We start from the raw sequence: 23,489 nt of genomic DNA on the forward strand, positions 1-23,489 counted from the left end.
TTCCCAGTACGTTGTGCGACAACATGCATAACATAACAGAAATGACCACCCGCTAGCAATAGCCATAATCCTATTACAGGTGTACGTGGATGACATTATGACTTCATTGAGCACTAAAGATGAAGCGATTAAAGCTCGAGAAGAGCTCAGGGAGCCACTTGCCAAGGCAGGCTTCAAAATGCGGTCTGGGTGTAGTAACAGGCCAGAACTGCCTTGCATGAAAGCATAAGGAAAGCAATAGGATGATGAGACGGATGTGTTTAACTTTTTCAAGTTGAATCCCCTGCAGGATGTTGTCTATACCAAGCGAAGGTTCGAAAAGAAATTTTCTATGCTTTTTTACCTATTACAGATGCTAGAGGAGAGATGGATATGCAGCTAAGGAACATGGTTACTGGGTTTAAAAGAGGATGACTTAAAGTAGACGTATCAAGAATGGTTCAGTGAGTTACCAGAATTTTCCAGTTGACACTGGGTTTCAAGGTGCTATCGCATTGCTGAGAACATTGTTGTTTACACATCTATTCATACAATGGTAGACGCGTCGCCGTTGGCATATGCAGATGTAATATGAAGATGCAGCTCGAGAAGAAGAAGGAATGCAGGTTAGAGCTCTTGGCAAGAAAGAAAGGTGTAAGAGTTGTTGGAGATTCCCTTCGAGAGCTGTACACTCTGAACAGACAGTAAGGGCGTCTTTTTCTGGATCCAGAGTCAGTCGAGGAGGTCTTAGACTTCTGTCGCCAACGGAATATTTAACAATTATTCCTCGAGCCCCAATGGGCTCTGAGTCAATAGCCCATGAAGCCAAAGGCTATTGAATCAGAGGCCATTCGGGAGAGAGAAATAATTGTTTTACTAAAATCCAACTAGTTGGTAAAAAAATATCGAGGCGAAATAACTTTAGCTAGTAAAACCTAGACTTGAGCTTATCCACCCAATAACACGACTGTGTCCATTGAACGTTGCTAACCATCCATAGTCCTAAAAAGAGGAGCTGAGGATCCGGAGCTCCTTGTAAGCTCCAGGTGATATCCCTGCGTAGGGGGCTGGAACTAGTCAAGTAAAAAGTTCCCTGAGCACATGGAAAATTGGCTGTTATATGTTCTTGTTTGAACCAGGCTTTGGAACAGAATTTCTCACGCCTGAGAAAATCCAAGAGGCGAGTTTCATACCGCCATGTATGTTTCCAGATTTCCGCAGGTATACCACACCTTCCAGGGGCTTTACCTTCCTTTACTGCGTTGATGGCATCTAACAGTTCCTTGAATTCATGTTTTTCCCGAAGGCATGCAATGTTTACGGGTCAGCAAATAGAACTATACTAGGAAACCCGTCAGCGAAATAGGTCAGCACGACATCAGCATATGCATTTCCGTGGAATAACTGCGAGTTTGCTCGATTTACGCCCACTCTTGGGTCTGCTGTAACGTTCCTCCCCGAGAAGGGACTTTTTGGGGGGCTTATTTCCCAAACAGCGGCTGGTAATCAAGCCTAATTACGAGTCAAAGTTATTCGAACTCAGGGGCTCTAAGGGGTTGAGCTTTTTCACACTGTTATCAGCAAAACACCTGTAAAAAAGATTACATTTAAGGTGATTCCTTAGTAAAAGAACGTAACATAGATTGTAGATGAAACTTGGTACACTGATGTAACAAGTCAAGAAGATGATAAAAAAGTAATAAAAAGTGGAGGTCACCGTGCTTGTTTTGACGTCACAATGCTGACAAATACGGCTATTTAGGACCCTTTGGCAAAAACCGCGCGCAGCCCAAAACTAGACAAAAAAGAAGAGATTTTTTCGATGATGCATGAGGTATCGAACAGAATTTGACTTTAACACTGCACGAAAAAATGGATTTACAACAACTGCAAAATCAATGCAAATATGAAGTAAATACCACATTTGATCAAATCTGTTTATATTTGCCCCGAGGCAAATTCCATCGTTGGATAATATTTGCACGCGAAGCAAAGATGGTAAATACCGCATTTACTCAATCTTTACAGTCCAAAGCAAATGAGAAGAAAAACTGCACATTTGCATCAGATTTAACATGAACTAAAAATGTGGTAAATAGATAAATCTGCTGCACCGAAACATGAATTTACAATTGTAGCAAACATTCCGCTGCACGTCGTTTTGATTACATTTACCCGCAATGCAAACCCCATTTTTGCATCACATTTGTAAGTAAAGCATAGGCGGTCAACACTTTATATTTACCAAGTAGCAAATACTACGCAAACGTTATATTTGCACAGTAATTACATTTGAAGCAAAGATGGTGAAAAATATCGTTCACTACGTATTTGCGCCGAGTGGCAAATGTGACAAACAATCCACATTTGACAACTTTACAGGGGCAGTAAATGCTAGGAAAAAGGGTAAATTTAATGCCTGAAAGGATGAATTTACAGGGATGACAAATACGATTTTTGCTTCGCTTTAATCGTGTTTGATCCAATTAAAATTCTTGCTCATCATTAATTTGCACGGGAAGCAAAATACTAAATTTACTTCTTCTTCACACATCCAGTACAAAATACGTCGTGCACGAGAGTATTTGCCGCGAATCCTTGTTGTCGCAAAGAAATGTAGAAATATACGTTTAAGTCGATTTTCTCAATGGGGATAAAATTTTTCAAAGTTAGCGTTTGCCTTGAAACTAGCAGAAACTAAACGTTCATTTAAACTAATTTTCTCTGTCGTTAAGGTTACCATTTACTCCCTCTTTTATTGTACGTTGTCCCAAATCGATTACTACATAATGGAGCAAAGATACCAAACCGGGACTGTATGTTCAGCACTATGCACATATATTATTTTATTCAAAAGACAAATGATTAGATTAACGTAATTATTATACAGTCTAACCTCTTCTTATGGACACTTCTATACGACGGACAGTTCGTTTGGTCCCAGAAAAGCCAAAAATCATGCATTCCCTACCTCTATAATACAGACACCTCTGTAAAGCGGACACTTGGTTCTGTCCCTTTGGTTTCCGTATTAAAGAGGTTTGACATTATTATAAGTATCGTGCATTTCCATTCCAAAATAACTCCAAGAAGTAGTTCACGGCAAAATTATTACATAATCTAATAAGAAGAATAATAAGAAGTGTTACTTACTTACATGTAAGACTGCATAAAATCCCATTAGGAAATCTAAACTGCTGCCTTAATTCTTATTAGCAAGTACCAGTACTTGGTGGATCATCCCCAAAAATTATTGTTAAAGCCTATACAAACTGATGAGAGGCCATTATTGGGGAGTTTCAGACTGATGCTACAACGACGATAGTGATGCAAACAAAACTAGCCTTAGGCTTTATTTACAAATGTATAAGCCAACATCTCTACACATGTATCTCACTTATTGTCGCCAAGTGCATGGCTACAACTTGGACCTGGCTGTGGCATACAAAGTAGTCTACGAGAATTTGCCTACATCTGAGTTTGAATAGTAATGACAAACTGCACACTTTTAACAAAAGACTCACTTTCACAATGCATCTATCTTACACTCCCTGTTTTATAGTTTTAGGACAATCCATTGACTGTCCTGTAATTTCACCTTTCCAATAAGATTGTGCAATTTAGTTAGAGTTGATCATCACAGGATCATCCTGACTAAAGGCACAATAATACATTAGGGACTTTAAGCAAATTGCTACAGTGACCTCTACTATGGTGGTCGTGGTTGCAGTCCTGAAGAGAGTATGTTACTGTTGCCCGTCAAATTTCAACTTTATGCAAGTGGCACCCAAAAGTCACTACAGGGCTTTTCGCTCATTTGGTTTCGTTGTTAGTAAAACGCAGGGAAGACTGAATTACTGCCCAATGAACTAGAAGTGTCAAATACGTTCTTGATTAAGAGAAAAAGAAAAAGGATAGGTTTTAAACCCGGGAAAAGTAGAATTTTATACTCATGTAGAAGCGACTATGCCATCACATTTTGTGCTTCGGCTAAAGGTCATTATTTTACTGGACATCACGCGCACGCCGTCATTTTTGGACTTTTTACTCCCAGTTGCCATAGTAGCGATCACTGTAGCAATATTTGTTACTTTGCTATTATTGGCATCCTGCCCATGAAGGGCAGTTATTTGGTTCTGGTCTGTTTGACAAGTATTTATCAACCTCTCTGGTTATTTTCCCGGCTGTTCTTTCTTTGCCTCTTTGACATGCAAGCCCCACAAAAGGCGTCAAGAACAGCATTGATGTTTCTTAGCTTTGACCTCTCTGAGCATAGTGGCCTGATGTACCTGGGTGGTGGATCATTGGCCCTCTCTTCATTGTCTTCACTCTCCTCCAAAGACATAAATTGGATAGCATTGTGTAGGTCTAATAAAGCCTTTATTTTGGCTGTGTCATCTGGAGAAAGTTGTGCCTTGTCCAACACGTCTGTGCGATTCATCAATTTCTGAACACCAAAAAAAACTTATTTAGTCACAGTGGCATGACTACTATGATAAACATTTAATTAACATTTACTTTGTTCTTCAGCAACAGTTTAGTCTGGCAAAATAGTCACCCTAACTATTTTGAATCTTTAGATTTGGTTCTTGCTCTCTACTCTGAGCAATTTACACTACAATCAAACCTTGAATATAAATGGAAAGGGCACTGTTAACATTAAAAATGTCAAAGGGGTAGGATGTGACCCTAGTGCATTCTATAACAATCATTGATTATGTATGCATAAGACAAACATGCAAAACGTGTTGTGTTCTTAAAAAATGAAAGAGCTTTGTGCCCTTAACCTGAAAGATCCAGGTACCCAGGATGAATGTGTTTGAACAAACTAAGACTTCCTTGTCGCCCAAGGGCAACAGTAATGCAACAGGGGCCACCAGGCACTGCCAAGCACAGTTCTGTTGCAGGACAGGCTAAATAAATCACTAAGTGGATGACTTAAACTACATAGTAAAAATATTTGCACTGCAAGCATTAACAAAATAATGTACATGTATTTTACCTACCTTTTTAGCTCTCAAATTGGAATCTTGTCTGAACTCTGTGTTCTTCAAGTTTTCCATTTTACTGCCTTACCACGTCTGCGCGGGTACTTCTCTGACTCCAGTACTGAAAAATGGCCCCTAGCAAAAGGAAAGCATGTTAAATGTGCAGGTCTGTAGAAAAGGAATTAAGAGTGCTTCTTGGTGTTGCTAAAAGTATTGTTGGTTTGCTCCTTTTTTTGGTGTGGGTATTATTTAGTGGCTTTTCCATCTTTTGTGTTTATGTCATTAGGGGATTGCACTTGTCGGCAACACCAAGAAACTACAGTGGAACCCCGTTATCATGGTCATCAATGGGCCAAAAAAGTTTTGCCGTATTAATGGGGTGACGGTATTAATGAGGGTTTGTTTACAAGAAAATGTATGGTGGTTTTTGCCAGGCGGCCAAAAAAAAGTGGCTGTAATAACAAGGTGACTGTATTACCGAGGTGGCCGTAAGGCAGGCTTTCACTGTACCAAATTCAAGAAACTTAGAAAAGTGTACAACTTACCTTTTTTCTCTGTTTTGGGCCATTTCTTTTACCCAAAATTTCCCCTCACTTCATTAACCAAAATACCCTCAATGTTTTTGTTCTCGACATCAGTATACCTCAAAGAAATAAAGACCAAAAAAAATGTCAAATATTTAGATCAAAATAATAATACATGTATTACACGTATTGCAACAGCCTGGTTCTAAAAAAACTAGAGAGCTTAAAATGAGGCAGTTTTCTGGTAGTGCATTACAACGAAAAATATTTAAAAAAATGACGGTTGCTTTTATCATCGAATAAAGCCGTTATCCAAGTGCTTGAGGCACAAAACAAAATTAAAGTGTAACAATATAAAAAACTGTGTAATCGTCAAGTTGATCTCCTTGTGGTATTTGTAAAAATTGAAAGTATCATAACACAAGCACCATTTTGTCCACTCAAAGAAGGATAAATAGAATAATTCCAACTTCCTACTTAAAGATGGGCACCTTACTTGAGTCAATGAAGGTTGCTTTGTCATCGAATAAAGCTTTTATCCTTGTGTTCGAAGCTTAACAACAAATTGAAGTGTAAGGAAATTACATTCCCGAATAATGTTCTTCTCTATCTCCTGGTGACTGTTGCAACATTTGAAATATCATTGACACAAGCACTACTTTGTCCACTCAAAGATGGATAAATAGAATTGCGACTTCCCACCCAAAGATGGGCGTCTTACTTGTGTCAATGAAGGTTGCTTTGTCATCGAATAAAGCTGTTATCCTTGTGTTCGAAGCTTATCGACAAATTGAAGAGTAAGGAAATTATATTCCTGAAAAATCTTCTTGTCTATCTCCTGGCGACTTTTGCAACATTTGAAATATCATTGACACAAGCTCTACTTTGTCCACTCAAAGATGGATAAATAGAATTGCGACTTCCCACTCAAAGATGGGCGTCTTACTTGTGTCAATGAAGGTTGCTTTGTCATCGAATAAAGCTGTTATCCTTGTATTCGAAGCTTATCGACAAATTGAAGAGTAAGGAAATGATATTCCTGAAAAATCTTCTTGTCTATCTCCTGGCGACTTTTGCAACATTTGAAATATCATTGACACAAGCTCTACTTTGTCCACTCAAAGATGGATAAATAGAATTGCGACTTCCCACTCAAAGATGGGCGTCTTACTTGTGTCAATGAAGGTTGCTTGGTCATCGAATAAAGCTGTTATCCTTGTATTCGAAGCTTAACGACAAACTGAAGTGTAAGGAAATTATATTCCTGAAAAATCTTCTCGTTTATCTCCTGGTGACTTTTGCAACATTTGAAATATCATTGACACAAGCACTACTTTGTCCACTCAAAGATGGATAAATAGAATTGCGACTTCCCACTCAAAGATGGGCGTCTTACTTGTGTCAATGAAGGTTGCTTTGTCATCAAATAAAGCTGTTATCCTTGTGTTCAAAGCTTAACAACAAATTGAAGTGTAAGGAAATGATATCCCTCTACAATCTTGTGACTTTTAGAACCTTTCTGCACCATCATATTAAACTTGTTATTGTGCATTGCACAAAGAGGAAAGGTTCCTTTTAACACTACAAGTCTCGTAACAAGCACTACATTTATTTCAATTTTATACAATTCCCATTGGTCCCGGCAACTTGCATATGTCGGTTTGAATCTAGTACGGAAATGCCAATGTATGCAAAAAATTAATATGAACATTAAATATTATTTTTGTACAGGTTTATCCTTGTCATAAACATCTACAGTTTCAGAAATTGGAGTGGAAATGTTTTGTACATTTCAGTGTCAAGGAATTTTTATATAATATTTTTCTGTCATTGCTATTGGATTCCGTACTCTGTTCCGTGATTCCGTTTCCTCATTCGAGATTCAAATTTTACGGCTGCCATCTTCGCCATTAAAATGTGCATTAGTATACAGAAAAACTTTTTTCGGTGAAGCAGCAACTATGTCTTTATTGTAAAAGAAATCAGACAAAGACGTGCTTTACAGGCATATGTTATCAAAGAAACTACGGGCAACATACAAAGGTCAGATCTCTAGGAAGCAACTCGCTGTCGCATGAAGCTCACATGTGAAACGATTTTTATGAACGACATCGATGAAATGCTCCCAAAGCTATTACATAGACTTAAATATGCCTCTATATATTTAAACAAGATTCAGAATGTACTTACGAAACAACAAGGGTCCACAGTTTAAAATAGGCGTTCTTTCTTCTCAATGATGGTTGAAACACTGAGTTTGCATTTGAGTCGCCATGAGTGAACACTGAACTCCTTCATCACCGCTTCCATGGGATTTGGCGTTTCGTTTAAATAGTTTTTCGAAGTATTATTCCTCCCTGCAGTCTATCTCCGCAATCTATCACACTCTCCTCGCTCATCTTGACAAAAAAAACGGCCCTGCATGAACAAACCACCAAAATGGAAGGCGAACCGACAGCGAAGAATGTTGAAAAGGGCGCGCGATTCAAAATTCAACGTGAAAACGAGGCACCCATGCTCGTAAGACTCGCGCCCCCAGAGCGAGGCAAAATGCGTGCAAGCGTTATAAATTGCTGTTTCTAAATTTTTTCAAATTACGCGTCAATGTTTGGAGCGCTAGTAATTTTAATAACACATCTTTGAATCTCTGAAAAAAGGGAATACAGAGAGAATCATCTATCACTTTTCCAGTGTTTAAGACGTGTAGTTTAGCGCAGGCGATTATCTCTGTTCTTTCGGATATTTTAGGTCAATGCAATGATTCCTCATCTCGCCTGAAGCGTAATCAGTACAGTTAAAACAAATTTTATTATATGAGAAACCTGGGATTGATCATAAAAACCAGCAAATTTCAGTAACAAAACCGCTTGCGGAAACGCAATGGAAACGAGCTGACACGTTTAAGTCAACGGAAGCGCTGCGGAAACACGAAACAATGCCTCCATTTTCATCTTACACGTTTCCCGTCGTAACCGTCGCGCGGAAACGCAACGGAATTTTGAACCATCACGTTTCCGCAGCATTTCCGAATTGCGGAAACACCTTATTTCACCCTGTGTTAGTACAAACACTTATTCAAATGTTGAATTTTGTGTGACAAAAGAACAGAGACATGACTGTTGCTAGTACGTCAATAAGTGTGGTTTCATAGGGCATAATTCTCAGGTTTATTAACATCAATTTATGCTACCATAAACATGAATTTATCTTTATTTTTTAGCAATTCGTTGAAATTTAGTAAAACTTCGCTATCTTTCTGACATGCTTTCTACGTTTTGGAAAGAAAAATTGTTTGAATGGCTTACCCAATGTCACTCTTTTTCATTGTAATGCAGCGTTTTTTAAAGAAATACAAGACAAGACTAATAAACGCTAGTGGAAAAATTTGGCGGTGACATTGCTCAAACCGATTCTTTAAAAAACCGTCAACTAGTCGATCTGTACTCTGATTGACTGCATTTTCTATGACATGGTATAATTGAACTGATGTAAAATAGTGTTAATTCCAAATTCTTTTGGAAATAAAGTTTATGCTTCCAGGGGGGATCTTTATCCACCCCATGACTTGTGTTCATTATACACACTTTAGATTACCCTTCTTTCCTTTTTTATTGCCTTCGAAATGCCTCAGTTCATGGTCAAAATTTGTTAAGTGGTTAGTTTTCCTTTAAAGTGAACTGATGCTGTGTCGGTGGCGGAGTGGAAATTGGAAAATTGTTTAGTCAACTAGGTTGACAGTGTCACCTCAAAAAGATGGCGTTTCGAACGTTCATCCCTCATCAGAAAGAATACTATCAGTATACCGAAAACACTCGCAAATTTGGTTATTTGGAAGTAATGCAAATTTTGTCCAAAAGTAAATATTTGCACGTTACATGAGTAAAACGCGCGCGAAAGTTTTTGGATGTAGTTTGGGTAAACGTTGGAAAACAGTGATGTATACATATAGATTTGCAACATGTTTGCTTAGATTTTTTCAGAAAGCAAACATTATTTTTCCACAGAGAGCAAATCTGGAGTAAATGTACACCGGATTTGTTGATTTGCGGAGGTATCAAATACGAAGCAAATGTAAAGTAGATTTCAGGTTTACGTCGTATTTGCACACAATTTCAACGGAATAAACATCTGTGTTTGCATCATAATTACTTCTGGTGATAATTTTGGTCAAATTTAGAGGGCTAAATTTGCACCATATTTACTTCTGTTGCAAACCTGTTTAAATCCGTTTTTTCGTGCAGTGTAATGTATTGTTTATCCACTTACGTACCAGAAAAATGCCTTTTAATGCCCTTGTTTTTACTCTACGCTCCAAAGTAGAATTAAATTGGACACGCGCTATTCGACCCGTGATAGCTCAAATCCGTTTAATTTAGAAAAATTGCCAAAAAACTGCACATAGATTTGTGCCATTTTTTTTCCCATCGAAAGGAAGCACTGTCCTCACTAAAATTATGAAATAAAAAATGGGGGTCACCGTACTCGTTTTTGCGGTTCAAAATAGAATGTATATGAAAGGGGGAAGACAGTATTAAAAAATCCGTTTTACAGAATTTACATCGAAATATCACATTTAGGACACAATGTGATAAAGAAAGCGTTTAAATGAAAATCAAAGTGAGTAAGCACAAGTTAAACATCCACTATCGAGGTTCTCCGTGAGGAAGTCGAACTCAGCAACACGCGTACTGCTTACGTTATACACATTCCCAACACACTGAGTCTCACCTCGGCAAGAAACAACCGCAAGCTAAAATTCCAATAGTGTTTCTCTTCAGTCAACTTCATTTTAATAATGTTACTTCACATGTTTTTTTTTTACGGTGGCCATCTTGTTATGCGCAGTAAGAGATGCGCAGTGCAAAACCAGGGAATCACCTTAATATTAAATCGGTGTTAGAAATATGTTGATGATATAACTTAGTCTGAAATATGCAGTTAGAATACTAGAAAAACACTCGATTTGTTAAGAACATGGAATCGTTGGGTAATGATGACGTCTCAGCCCTGAACTCCCCCCAAGTATGAAATGGTTAGGGATGACGTAAAACAGAACTAAATGCCCGAAGGGACCGCTTGGGTTGATTTTGTGACATTTACTGCACTTTTATACTTCTACTGTTTTGCGTTTCGTCTGTTCAGTGATATTCTGTGAAGCAGCTGTTTTGAAGCTATTAAAAAATGCAATTTACAATTCTTCGTCTCATTTTGTTCTCTTAAACAAGCGTCATAAACTCTGAGCACGAAAGAGAAACTCTCGCGTTTGACCAAAATTATGGACCGAAAGACACTCGGTAAGCGTGGACTTCCGTTTTTAGAGGCGAATAACAGTGTATAAGTAATTGAGGGTTTGTCAGACACATGTTTATCATTCACAAATCTTCTTTTGGATTAGCTCTCCTTCACTACATGAAACTCATCCTAATGCAATCGATACTAGTAAATCTTTGATTGGAAACGATTTTACAGACACAAATCACTTTGGGGAAATTATTGAGAGGCTCAGTCTAAAAGCAAGCAAGGTCCATTAAGTGAACGCTTGAATCAAGATAGCTTATTAGCAGAAGGATGCACGATTACAGAAATTTGCCTACAACTCATTTCTGTGCTGACGTATTCCCCTTTATAAATTTCCTTATTCATTTCCAAAATCATCCTCCGGCTGTTAAAATAAATTGCATGTAAAAAGTGCCAGATTAATACAGGAAATTACACCTTCTAATAAAATCTTTCCTTATAGTTAAAAGAATTCTTGAAACTGAGAGTGTTTTGTTCAAAGCAGCGTAAATCGATTTGAATCAATGCTTGGAATCTTGCGTTTTCTGTTTTTATCTCCCCAATATGATATCAATATGAATCTGTAAATTTGGAAGAGCTACACACGAGTCATACAAAGGCAAAGGATACAATTGACCGAAAAAAAAAAAAAGAAAAAAAAAAGAAAAAGGGACGTTATATGTAATGTCAACTACATTGAACACCCGCATAAGAACCATCACCATAACCCATATGTTTACCTACATTAGTAATCGTATTTGTTTCTCTTTTCATTTTAAATTTCCTTTTTTATATCAATGAAAGTAATATGTTGAGGACGTTTCCCTTTACCAACTTTATTTGCAGATTCTTCGACACCATCGTCACAAAAAACCACAAACTCAACTTCAACAGGTCAGTGTTGTTAAGGGGTGGTCACTAAGTATAGTGTTGCAATGGGACTAATTGCAGTGGCGGATCCAGACCTTCAGATAAGAGAGGGGGGGGGTGGTCATCCACACCCTAAGATAAGGGGGGCGGTCTTAAAAAATTTTTTTTCGACCTTTCAGGCCTCAGTTTGGTCCAATGAACGTTGAGGCCCGGGCCCCCGGTCCCCGGTCCCCTCTCCTGGATCCGGTACCAGTGGCTACTGAGTTGCCAACCAAATCTAAAAGTAGTATCCAGATCTTATCACGTTTCAAATAATACGAAACAGTGGAAGAAAACTAGACTGCAAAACAGTCCGTATTTTTGCGTATTCAAGTACGCGCGAACAGTCAAACAAAAGGTCTGGAACGAAGCTGAAAACAGAGAGCGAGACTGGGCAGAGACGCTAAGAATACGTAACTGTAGAGTAAGTTTCATTGATCTTTGTTTAGTATTTCTAGAAATTTTAGGATCGCATTTTTACACCATACAAACTCTGTAATTTTACTGGAACGGTACTGTTGTACTATCACAGAGCCTGGGTTACCTGTGATAGGCCTTTCCCGATTGAGTTCGGCAACTTTTGTCGTTTGGAGCAAATTTTTGCGGTTCTAGCAACCTCGAGTAAAATTTTGCCTTTCTGAGCAACTTTTGAGCAAAATATAGGTTTAGTGGCCCCTCGGTTTAAAGCACATATCTAACACGAAAAAGTCAACGATTTCATAGAAAACTTCAATGTTTTTAATTTCCTTTTAACTTTTTGGAAATTTTTTGAAATTTGAAATTTTTTTTTTTCTTGACCGATGTTAGTATAATTATTTTGAAGAACGAAAAATAAAGCTTTTAATTAACGTTTATACAAAAATATAAAGAAATTTAGGTGTCAACTTTTGAAATTTAGGTAGCAAGTTTTTGGCATTCCAGTGAGCAACTTTCCAGCATTTTACGAGCACAATTGAGAAAGGCCTAATCCCGAGGGGATACTCCCTATAATGGCATATACGGGGGGCCTCAAAAAGGGGTACTTTTTTCAGGCATTAGATCGATGAAAGGGTAGGGATTTTACTTGTTAAACTATATGAAAGGGTGGTTCTATCTCAGCGATCGTCGTCGCTGCGAACTCTGAAAAGTCAAGTTTCCATATGATCGCTATGATCGCTGCGATAGCTGACCTTTTATTTCTCAGCGATCGCAGCAATCAGAGCGAGCGTAGCAATCGTAGCGATCATATGGAAACCAGGCTTTAAGCTCCCTGTTAGCCTGCGTCAGGTCGCAGACATAATGTACCAGTCAATAACAAAACTGCCCATGCCCCCACGCAGACCCCTGGGAATCTAATTTTTTTTGAAGGTTTTGGTCAAATTCCCCGGTATGTTAGCAGTGTAGATGGTCAAATAGCCCACCGGCTAGCCCTTCAAAAAGAGTCAAATCCCCCCTCCCCCCACTCGATTAGCGACTTTTCATGATCAAAAATTTTCCCCATACGTCAAACCGTTTATTCAAATCTAAATTTCCTCCTAAACACAACCTTGGAACGAGGTTGCCGAAATATCTCAAGTCTTGGAAAACTGTCTTACGGAGATTTGTTCATTCCAATAACATTGTTCATTTCAGAAAGCCCATATTTAACTGGCTCTTTCAAGCTACGTGCAAACGGACGCAATGTAGGGAGTTGTTGGCCAATAATGTTGCTCCAACAATGTTGCGTCCGTTTGCATGTAGCTTCAAAGGCTCTCAAATGCTCCAACAAAACAATGAATATAGGAGCAATGACATCAATAATCCTTGAACGTGATGTACACGCAAAACAAAACGCTGACCAACATTTTGGCACGAAAGTCAATGCCCGACAGACCGGGCCTCATTTGGGTCAAATTCCCCACTGTACGGAAAAATGCCCGGGGTATGCCTGGGGAGTGGGAGGTTTTAGAATTGGCTGGTAAATAATCTAACCCTTGGTAGAAGTTTAGTTCCGTCTTTGGCGCAGGCTAGCTAGATAGATTAAGGCTCGATACTGATAAACTTTCGGCTGGTGCACGATATACTTAGTGAATAGCAAGTCTAGAGTTACGTCACAAAGAACACAACAATGATCGTTTTCCCTTACACAGTAACACAATAGACTTCACGCAATAGAACGAGACAATATTGCATATATTGACTTGGTATATCGAGCATCACCCAAACATTCGCTCGTTTCTTTAATACCCACTTTTAGCTGAGTCTGGATTTCTAATTTCTTTCCAGTAGCTGCAACCGGCCAGGGTAACAGCAAGTCAGCTGACAAATGGATTCCAGCGATTGCGATTTTAACGTCTGGCGTTGGCCTTGTTTTTAATCGTGTTAACGGCGTATCACTTTATTAGCAAAAAGTTTGGCAAAGGATACCACGCGTGTAAACGTAAGATGACATCCAACCATTTATCAAGCGAAGGAAATCACTAAAAGAGGCTTTGTCACGAGGATACTTGGCTGAGATCATTACTTAATGCCTCAAAAAATGCTCAGTTAGGGCCTGTTTACATGGAGGTGGGGGACCCCAGATAGGTGAGGTAACCCACTAAGGTGGGGTAAAAACATAACCCTCCTTTACATGCAATCTTACAACCCCGCCATCAAGGGTTGCACTTTCTCAATATTATTAAATGGTCGCTAAGCACGTTAACAAAACAAAATACTAACAAAATACTCTTCAACGCTCACTTGCTGCTCTCGCTACAACCTTCAGGGCTGTGGCTTTCTATTGTTACCCTTAATAATGATGCAAAGCCACCGCCGAAGTGAGTTTTCGCGAATTTGATGTATCACGTAACCGACCCCGGCTAGGCGGGTTACCCCACCTTGATACGTTTACATGGCAAAATGTGACCCCGGCTGAGAGGGTAACACGGTCTGGCAGACCGGGCTACCCGTCTTGGCGCGTTACCCCCCCTATCATGTAAACGTGATCAAATTAAACTGATAGATTATATGGACAGGCGGGTTACCTCACCTAAGCGGGTTACCTTACCTACCTGGGGTCCCTCACCTCCATGTGAAAAGGTCCTTAGATATAAGAAGAAGATTCCACACAAATTTTCTCAGGGAGCACTAACCATAATGGCGATTTTTGTAGGCAGAGCTTCAAAACTTAAAAAATGTTAGTTTTAACTGTTTTTAAACAGTATTTTGGGTGAGGTAATATGATAGCCTTATATATTGTGTAATTTAGCATTTATAGGAATATGCAATATGTTATAGGAATATGTAATATGTTTATAGAATTATGTAATTTATGCATTGGAATTTTTTCCTCTCTTCTGTTGCAACGGATGGACAGAAATTTCAATGCCTAAATTACATAATTCTGTAAACATACTGTTAGCTGGTTTGTCGTTTCTTGGTAGAATCAACATTGACTGTAAATGATGATTTCATGTGTATCTCTAGGCTCGATTTCCAGCCGCTTGAGGAAGTTCCAATTGTATTCTCCTCATAACAAGCTGAAACTAACTTGGTGGGAGCCAAGGAAAACGGGCGTCGGCTTTCATGGTTATCGAGACTAGTTTATTTCCTGCCAATCGTGATTTTGTTAAATCATTGATTCGGCATGTATATTAAGTGCCTGTAAACTACATGGAGCTGATAACGTCACTACAGTTTACTTAAAGTTTATAACGGGACTTCTTTATTTGTTCACTAGAAGCAACAACATAATTTGAAAGAAAACCGTAGTTCAACAGCTTTCAGGTGAATGATCAACATGTTTCAGCGCGAAACATGGGCGAAGGGGAAGGCCGCGCGCGCTCCACGTCCGCTTCCTGCTCACCTGAAAAATTCGAAAAAATAGCGCATGTTGAAGGTTAGCTGCAAACTTTAGCCCATGAAAATCCTTCATGCGATAAAGCTGCGTCTGGGTTGCCGTGGACAGCAAAGTCATAAAGTGATGATTCAATCACAATCGTTTTTTCAGTAAACAGCCGAGTCAGTGCTTTCACTTCTGCAAGAGAGAATAATCATGTAAAGCAGTAGAAAATGATCAAACTTTTGTAATGAAAGAGGCAAGGATTAGAATTTAACGTAACGATTATACTGAAGTAAAAATGTCAGTTGTTTTTCCCAGCTGTAAGAAATTAATTACTTAATCGATTGTTCGGCTGTTTGTAGATTACTGAAATTTGTAATTTGTAAAATGGATATGCTGATGAAAAAGTCGCAATAAAATACAGGAAAGGAACAGTCGTTGTTTTCTCTTAACCTCTCATCTGCAATGTAAAACCTGCGGCAGAAAATTGAGAGACATTTTGTCACTTTACTCGTATTGAATTTTGTCTTCGCTTGTACCAGTAGTTCAGGATCCAGAAGGTCTCCAACACAGACACCAGGGCTAGGTTGCATTAAACCTTGTTAAGATAAGAGGGCTCTTAAGTTTTGTTCTGGAACAATAACCTATTGTTTTGAAATAATAGTTACGAGTTCCCTTAATCTTAAGATGTTTTTTGCAACCCAACCCAGGCAACCAGCGACCCTTGCACTTTTGAATTTGTGAATGGTCAGTCACCAGGGGTCAGTTTAATGAAACTTTTACGAGGGTAAATTAACAAGTATAGCCCTTAGTATAGACTTTAGAGTCTGAAAATAGTAGCTACACTTCTAAATTACCCTTGTAAAAGATTTATTGACTCTAGCTTACATCTCAAGTGTGGAAAAAATCCATGTCTGCATGACAGAATTTGAAAGGGAGTAGACTGCAAACAGTCTCTCTTTTGCTCGAAAATCTGTGAGTGTTAACGTCAGCAAAAAAAACTTTTGGGCAAATGCCTATTTCTTTAGTTTGTTTTGTTTGTTTGTGTGTTTGCTTTTTACAGAAAGAAAGCCATATGATAATCACCTTATTACCTTCGTTTTCTTGGTCCGTTTTTTAAATTAGGAATCTTCATTTACATATACGCTTTCTCCCTTCATTTATGGTCCTTGTGCAAAGAAAATGCGATCCCCTAACTCGAGTAATTTGAGTAATGTATTTCCATTCGGGATTTGCTTTCACCGAAAAGTCTCCGCCAAAGCCTGGAACGGTATCAGTTTCTTTAAAAGAAATGTGCTAACGAATGAAATTTCCTTTTGGAACATTCCAGCATCAGTTCCTGTCCTTTTGGATATGGTAGAACGACCCGACAAGACGTGTTCCATTTACATTTCAACCGGATTTTCCGAGAACCTAAGCACATGGAAAACAACCACACCACTCACAGCGATTCTGGAAAAAAAAACGCTATAGAAGGACATGTACACGTTTTATTAAAATGCTTCGAAGAAACACGCCTTATGGCAATATCATTTACATGAAAATTCAGTTGAAGGTTACTCGAAAATGACCGGAAGACCACCTTTCTTATCGATTTATTCTCATGAAGCAGATATGTGAAAAGGGTACAATTTTTCAATGGAAGATACACCAAAGGGGTACCTCTTGTCAAAAATGGTATACATAGGGTAAGGGATTGGACCTCGGGGCGGAGACTCTCCAAACAAAGCTTTATTGAGCAGTCTTTCCTCCCCCCGTCCCTAGGGCTTTCTTCATTCAAGTTGCTTGGCAGTTTTTTGGCAACTTCTAGTATTCGAGCAACTTTTTTCGTTTCAAGCAATTTTTTTGCATAATTTCTGAACAATTTCTCTATAGTTTTTTACCAATTCTGAGATATCTGAGCAGCTTTTAGTGCATAAAGTGGTCTTGCTTCCATATTACATAGTGTTTTAGTAGACAATTTATGAATTTCCTATGAAAAAGGAGCCAGATCCTCACCTCTGGAGCAAAACAAAATTCAAAATGACGGACGACGATTCATACTCGACTAACACTAGTGTCTCAGATGAAGAAGGTCATTCAACAATTTTAATGGCTCATACTAGAATTTTTACAAGATTAATATTAATATATTGATGTGTAGTCTTTACCCATACATTTTTTGGGTTTTTATTGTGGTTTAAGGGCTCCTGATTGCGGATAGAGTTATTAGTCCCGTCAAATTGTGGGAGTAACATCAAACTAATTGCCACAGAATTTTTTTCAACACCATTTAATTTTTGGATGGCTACTTAACAGCTTACTAAAAATCCGCCGTAATCCGTTCGGTGAAACATGACTAAAATAGGCAATAATAAAGATTTTCAACTTTTACCACAGGAAACTCAGTTTCAGGAAAATCCCAAATTCAGACAAAAGATCTTAATTAAGAATCTAAGATACAACATCGTTGATGTATTTTGGGTAGTGTTGTTTTAAAAGACTCCGAATAAATGTGTAAGAAACACCTGGGTTATTTTTTTGTCTTGATGGCTTTGCACAGGTTACCCAGGCACGCGCCTGTCTTTTCCAAGCTTGAATTTTTTCTATGACAGTATTTCAAAAGGAAATCAGTAGGCTGTCTGTGTTAACATGGTTAAAAATATGAATTATTTTTAATTTCATTTTATAAATCAGTTATTTTCGTTCAATAGCAGAACTGCAGTATGTATTTTAGCAGTTTTAATGACTGGTATTTTACTGATATCACATCAAACTGTTCACCATCAGTAAACTACTAAATTTGCATCCATGCTGCAGGATACTTGGGACTAAATGTTTGCGACGCCATGAACGATGGCCTAATCAGGTTTTGCGAAGTAGGTATGTTCAAACCTTTGACACAATATGTGTGATCAAAAACTGGCGTCTTTCTTCTTTTTTTCTTGCGACACGCGCAACCTTCTTTCGTCTATTATACCTTATAATATGAGTGAAGAAATATTGTTCTGAAGAGTCCTTTTAATTATTTGATTCTTGCTAGATCGTAACGCTTTGCGCTTTTCATTACACCGCTGGCCGATTCTGTTGCTAGGGAAATACAGCAAACCAGGCGCAGTGTGATCGTTTTTTTTTTTAATTTTCTTTTTGTAGCGAGTCTCAGATGTAGTTTAGTCCATCTGCGTGTTCAGGTTTTATTTTCTGTGGCAGTCCTACATTTGTTGGTGAAATGAATAAGTAGCTTAAAGGGACACAGTCAGCTGATGTACATGCTCATTGCCAACGCGTACGTTTGATTTCGGGTTGAGGTAAACGCTTTTCAAACTGACAAAAGTAGTGTCCAGGTCAGCGCAGTCACATAGCTGACTGTGTCCCTTTAATCGCTCTATCGTCTCAAGGCGTTTACATTCCCTGCTTGAGTCTTTTTTTTTTTTTTGTGAGAACTACCCTGAACCCTGAACCTTCATGGGATCCTATATGTCAGAAAATAATTGCAGTGGACAATGAAGGCGAGAAAGTCAGTACTAGACATATGAAATGACATCTTCTGGCTCACCTCTTTTTGCGGAGCCTGTGTTTCTCCTCGGATGACCGTTGCGTAACACGGCTTGAACTCACTGCATGTTAACGGTCTGGCTGGGTTGCACGAATCATGCTTTGCGCGGGGAGTTTACATCACTCCATAGACTCTTACAAGATATTTTTGTATATGCATTGCCTTGGCTACCCAGATTCAATCTTTCCCTCATAAACTGCTTCCTAATTATACTATTTCGTTTAAGTGAAACAAACTTTTCTGGAAACAAAGTTCTCATAGCATGCGATGAATATTCGTTTATCCTTCATTATTCTCTTGGCGAAGGTAATAGCATTTTTCCTTCGCGTTCATAAGCATTGGAGATTTAACCACTTAAAAACGTTGCCTTGATTGTTGTGCATCGTAAAGAATTAGTAAAAATATACTCCCCTCCGCTCCAATTCACTTTTAAAAAGAAGAAAACGAAAAGCTTCAAAAATAAATCCTTACATTTCGCAGATGTCGGCACATTAACGAAAATTAACGTATGGTTAACCGTTAAAGCCAAAATATTATCTAGCTAGATTTTTGAAAACGTGCATAAGGAAATTGCAGTCGTTTGACTGAGAAAAAGACCAAAAGCCGGAGGCAAAGGAAAAAAAGAAAAAGGAAAGGAAAGGAAAAGGGAAAAAAAATAGAAAGAGCAAGGAGAAAGAAAGGATGAGAAGAAAAAAAAATCATCGACTGCGCTCTTACTTTTTGTGTTGACATCTCTTTGACTGTCTGAGGGGGGAGCTCTATTTTGGCCGTAACGGCTTTCATTTTTCAGATTTAAAGCCTGACAACTAAATTTGTTGTAATTTTACAGCTAGCAGTTCGGTCTATTATATTGTAAACCCCCTGTTATTTTGGGCTTCCTGGAACGGAGCACGGGCTTCCTATGCAATAGCCAACCGTGTTTAAAATTGATCTTTTGTACAAAAAAGAAGCACTTCTTACAAAGCAGCTTTTTTTTTTTCTTTTTACTGCGCTTTTCACAAACATGCGAATTCTGAAGTTCAAAAGCCAACTGACGATTGCGTTTTTCGCTGCAGTCAATCATCTTTAACAGGTTCAAAAGGTCAAGGTTTGTGATTTGTGATTGGTGGATTTCGATCCGTTTTGTGTGTTTCTGTGTTTGAAGGTTCGTTGTTTGTGATTGTTTGCGAAAAAACGCAATTGTGAAGGCGACTTTTGAACTTTAAGAGTTCTCATGTTTGTGAAAAACGCAGTAAGTTTTCCGGAAAAGTAACAAGCACATTTTTTTTTTGCATTTTTCGTTTCAACTAACGTGGGTGTCCTGTTTTAAGAGCTCAAAATTTTTAATGCTCAATTTTGACATGTTCCACCGAACGGATTTTGGCGGATTTTTAGTATATTGCTAAATACGCCACCCTTACTTTAATGGCGTTGAAAAAAAAAAATTGTTGCAATTAGTTTGATGTTGAGCCTCAAAAATGCCTAGATTGACTGGACTATATCTAGCAACGCTAATTGTGCTGCGAAATTGCAGAAAAATGCTTAGAAATCTTACTTTTGTTGTACAATTTGCATGTTTTTGCATCAGACTAAATAAAGGAAGAGAGCAACAAAAAAGAAGGTAATGTTTTTTCTGAATTACTTTTGACTCTCTTTTAGCACCTTTTTGACAAAAAAACGGGAAACTTTTTAGGAAATCTGGAGCAACTTGTGGAAAGCCCCACCCCTCCCCCAGGGGGAATTAAAACGTACTGCCTTCTGTGTTCCACTTCCTATATTGACATATGTAACATATTGCAACCTATGGGTAGCTAAATCAGGTATGGTACGTAACTGTCTTATGAATTAAACTTTTAGATCATAACCAACGCTCAAGTTTGTAATTTGTAATTTGTTTGTAGTTTGTAATTACGTTTATAACATACTGAAGAAAAGTTCAAAATTACTTTTTTATACGCTACCAGGAGCGATATATATAAGTCGGGGTATGAGACCGTAACTGGATACCTTCTCCAGAGATGGGTTATATATCATAGCCATTAAATGTGCTATTTTTAGCACAGTTTGTGCCATCTCGTGTGACTCTCGCGCGCATTTTTTGCAAGAGTGCCGTGCAAAGGATTAACAAACGAAATGGCGTCGGAAATTACCTCCTTAAGAGATGAATAAATTCCATTTCTGTCATCATTGCCTCCTCTGAATGTAAGGCGAGACCTTGACAATAGCTCTGAATGTGAGGACTGTGAATGTGATTCTGCTCATGTTAAACACCGTAGTGAGAGTGTTTTTGACAAATCCAGTGATGGAGAGATGTCGGAGATGTCAATTCTTTGATGGCGACACCAGTAAACAAAAAGAAACCCAGTGGCTGTAAACTTTTAACATAACTATCAATGATCAATAGGATGGAAAAGGTACCATCTGATGGAGTTAAAAAGTTAGACTGTTTAAAACAGGATCCGCAGTAAAGGAGGAGGTTCGTAAGGGCTTATAACTGGATGTATGTTTTTGTTTACAAGTAGATGGGCTAATGGCTGGGGCCCCCGGGGCGGGATGGCCTATAAGTGGGGGTCGGGGGACGGTTTATGAGCGAAAGTTTACGGTATGGTTTGTGTCAGCTCCAGTGTCCCGATTATTTTTCCGGGTTGAAACCTCAAGCGGTCGAAAGATGTTTTAAAACCTGAACATCGTGTCGCCGTCTTTTCGAAAACTTTTTAACTTCTACATAACATAAACCAACATAAACAACCTTCTAGATCTCTTTTAATCTCGTAAGAAGTTAAAAGTGACTGTGCTGACTGTTTTATTTTTGGTTTAAAAAATTAAAAAGGTAAAAGCTATTTTTTTAGTCAGCGAGTCTGCAGTTTTCCCACATATGAAAAATTTGCATACTAAAAAAACAAGCAACGGAAGTAATTTTGGTTGGCTGATTCAGCAAATGTCAATCAATCAAAAAAGTGGGCGGCAGACTTTTCGTGGAAGGTTTGTATCAGGCTCTGTTTTCGTTTCGCCTTGCCCGCAGGAATGTTATCTAAAAAGCGAAACGAAAATTGAGCCTGATCTCAGGTTAAGGTATTTAAGGAGATGCTACAGGCTCTCCCCTTCTCCCTTCCCGCCGTTTTTCGCTCACTCACGTTTTCGCTGCTCCCGTGCTCCTTTCGCTTCTCGTTCACTTTTTTCCCTCATCTACACTGACCGAGAGCCTAGCACAGGCTGCTGTAAACCTCAATCAAAAATCCAGAATCATACATTGCAATTTGACCTGCATTGACAGTAAAATAGAAACAGATAAAATAGCCTAACATCCGGACAGCACAGAGACCCAGAGAGGAATCTAACCTGCTTTATTTTTGCCATAAAACCGGGTGCTAAAAAACCGAAAAACAGGAAACCGCAACGGGCATCAAAACCTAAAAACCGAAGTTTTTCAGTGCAAAAACCGAAAAACCGACCTAAAAAAATGGCCAAAACCGAAAATCCCAACGCCACCTTCGTCAAGTAACATTTGTTGAAAGGGATCATCCCTGATAACAGACATAACAGTTCATTTGAAAAAGATCGTGAAAAAGCCAAGTAGCCGCGAAAAAAGAAACGCAACCGGTCATAGGTGAGTTTAGCACCTTCCTTAAAATTAACAAATGCTTTTTTACGGTTAACTCTTTTTACCCTAATTACGGCTAACGGTTAAAATTTTTCTTTTTTTACTGCTATCGACTAAAGTTTTGGCCTTTTACGCCTATCGGTTAACCCCATTGAGACCCTCGGTCAATGGTTCACAAATAAATTCAAATTTTCTTAAATAGTGACAAACATCGAAACATAGTAGTTCAGAGGAAGAACTTTCCAACTCTGACTTCTCTGCCTCGCAAAAAAAAGGACCGTAACAAAACAGGAGAATACACTTGCACAACTGTCACCTCAAAACGCATAACGGTAAATATAGAATTTTTCTATACTAACAAAAGAAAGACTATGAGAAAGATATTGTTATAGGAAAGACCTAAATAGCGTTCAGATTACCTATATGTAAAAAGGTATAGTAGTCTGATTTTGTAGGAAAACAAAAGGTTGCTGTACATTTAAACGTCATCCTCCTTAGATGCGTTAACCAAAATTAATAATTTTATTTTAATCATTGTTTATTATTGATTTTACTTAAGGAGCAACCTTTTAGCAACGTTTTGGAAAAGCCCAGCAACTTTAAAAAAATTTGGAGCAACGTATGACTATGGCTACCGTTTATAACCGCCGACAAAAATGTAGATTAATATTAATCGTAAAAAAGTTTCAAGTTATTTCAAATCTCACTATTTCACCTGACCTTCACAGACGTCTGACTCCTGAAGAATCGCTAAACTGGAAAAACCAGTTACCATGTTTTCAAAACGCTCTCTATAGACATTATTAGACACAACTTATTTATATCTAAAAATATTATAAGCGTACGGCCAAGATAACCTTATAAACAGTAATAACAAAACAGCAAAGAACAAAGCGACTTGAGTATACCCCATATT

At 38.4% G+C, this 23,489-nt stretch overlaps 1 protein-coding gene and 1 long non-coding RNA gene across 2 annotated transcripts in view; one reads left to right on the plus strand and one right to left on the minus strand.

Annotated features, from left to right (window-relative positions):
* LOC140932201 (uncharacterized) overlaps nucleotides 1-23,489 on the plus strand; it is a 214,225-nt gene that overhangs the window by 132,367 nt on the left and 58,369 nt on the right. The gene's annotated exons all lie outside the window — the stretch shown is intronic.
* LOC140929670 (uncharacterized) lies at nucleotides 4,132-5,940 on the minus strand. The gene is made up of 3 exons (XR_012164765.1): nucleotides 5,513-5,940; nucleotides 4,986-5,102; nucleotides 4,132-4,426 (listed from the first exon to the last, which is right to left on the minus strand). It is a non-coding gene; the product is annotated as an uncharacterized lncRNA (long non-coding RNA).

Source organism: Porites lutea, chromosome 3 (genome assembly GCF_958299795.1).
Source record: "Porites lutea chromosome 3, jaPorLute2.1, whole genome shotgun sequence".
Taxonomy (NCBI): domain Eukaryota; kingdom Metazoa; phylum Cnidaria; class Anthozoa; order Scleractinia; family Poritidae; genus Porites; species Porites lutea.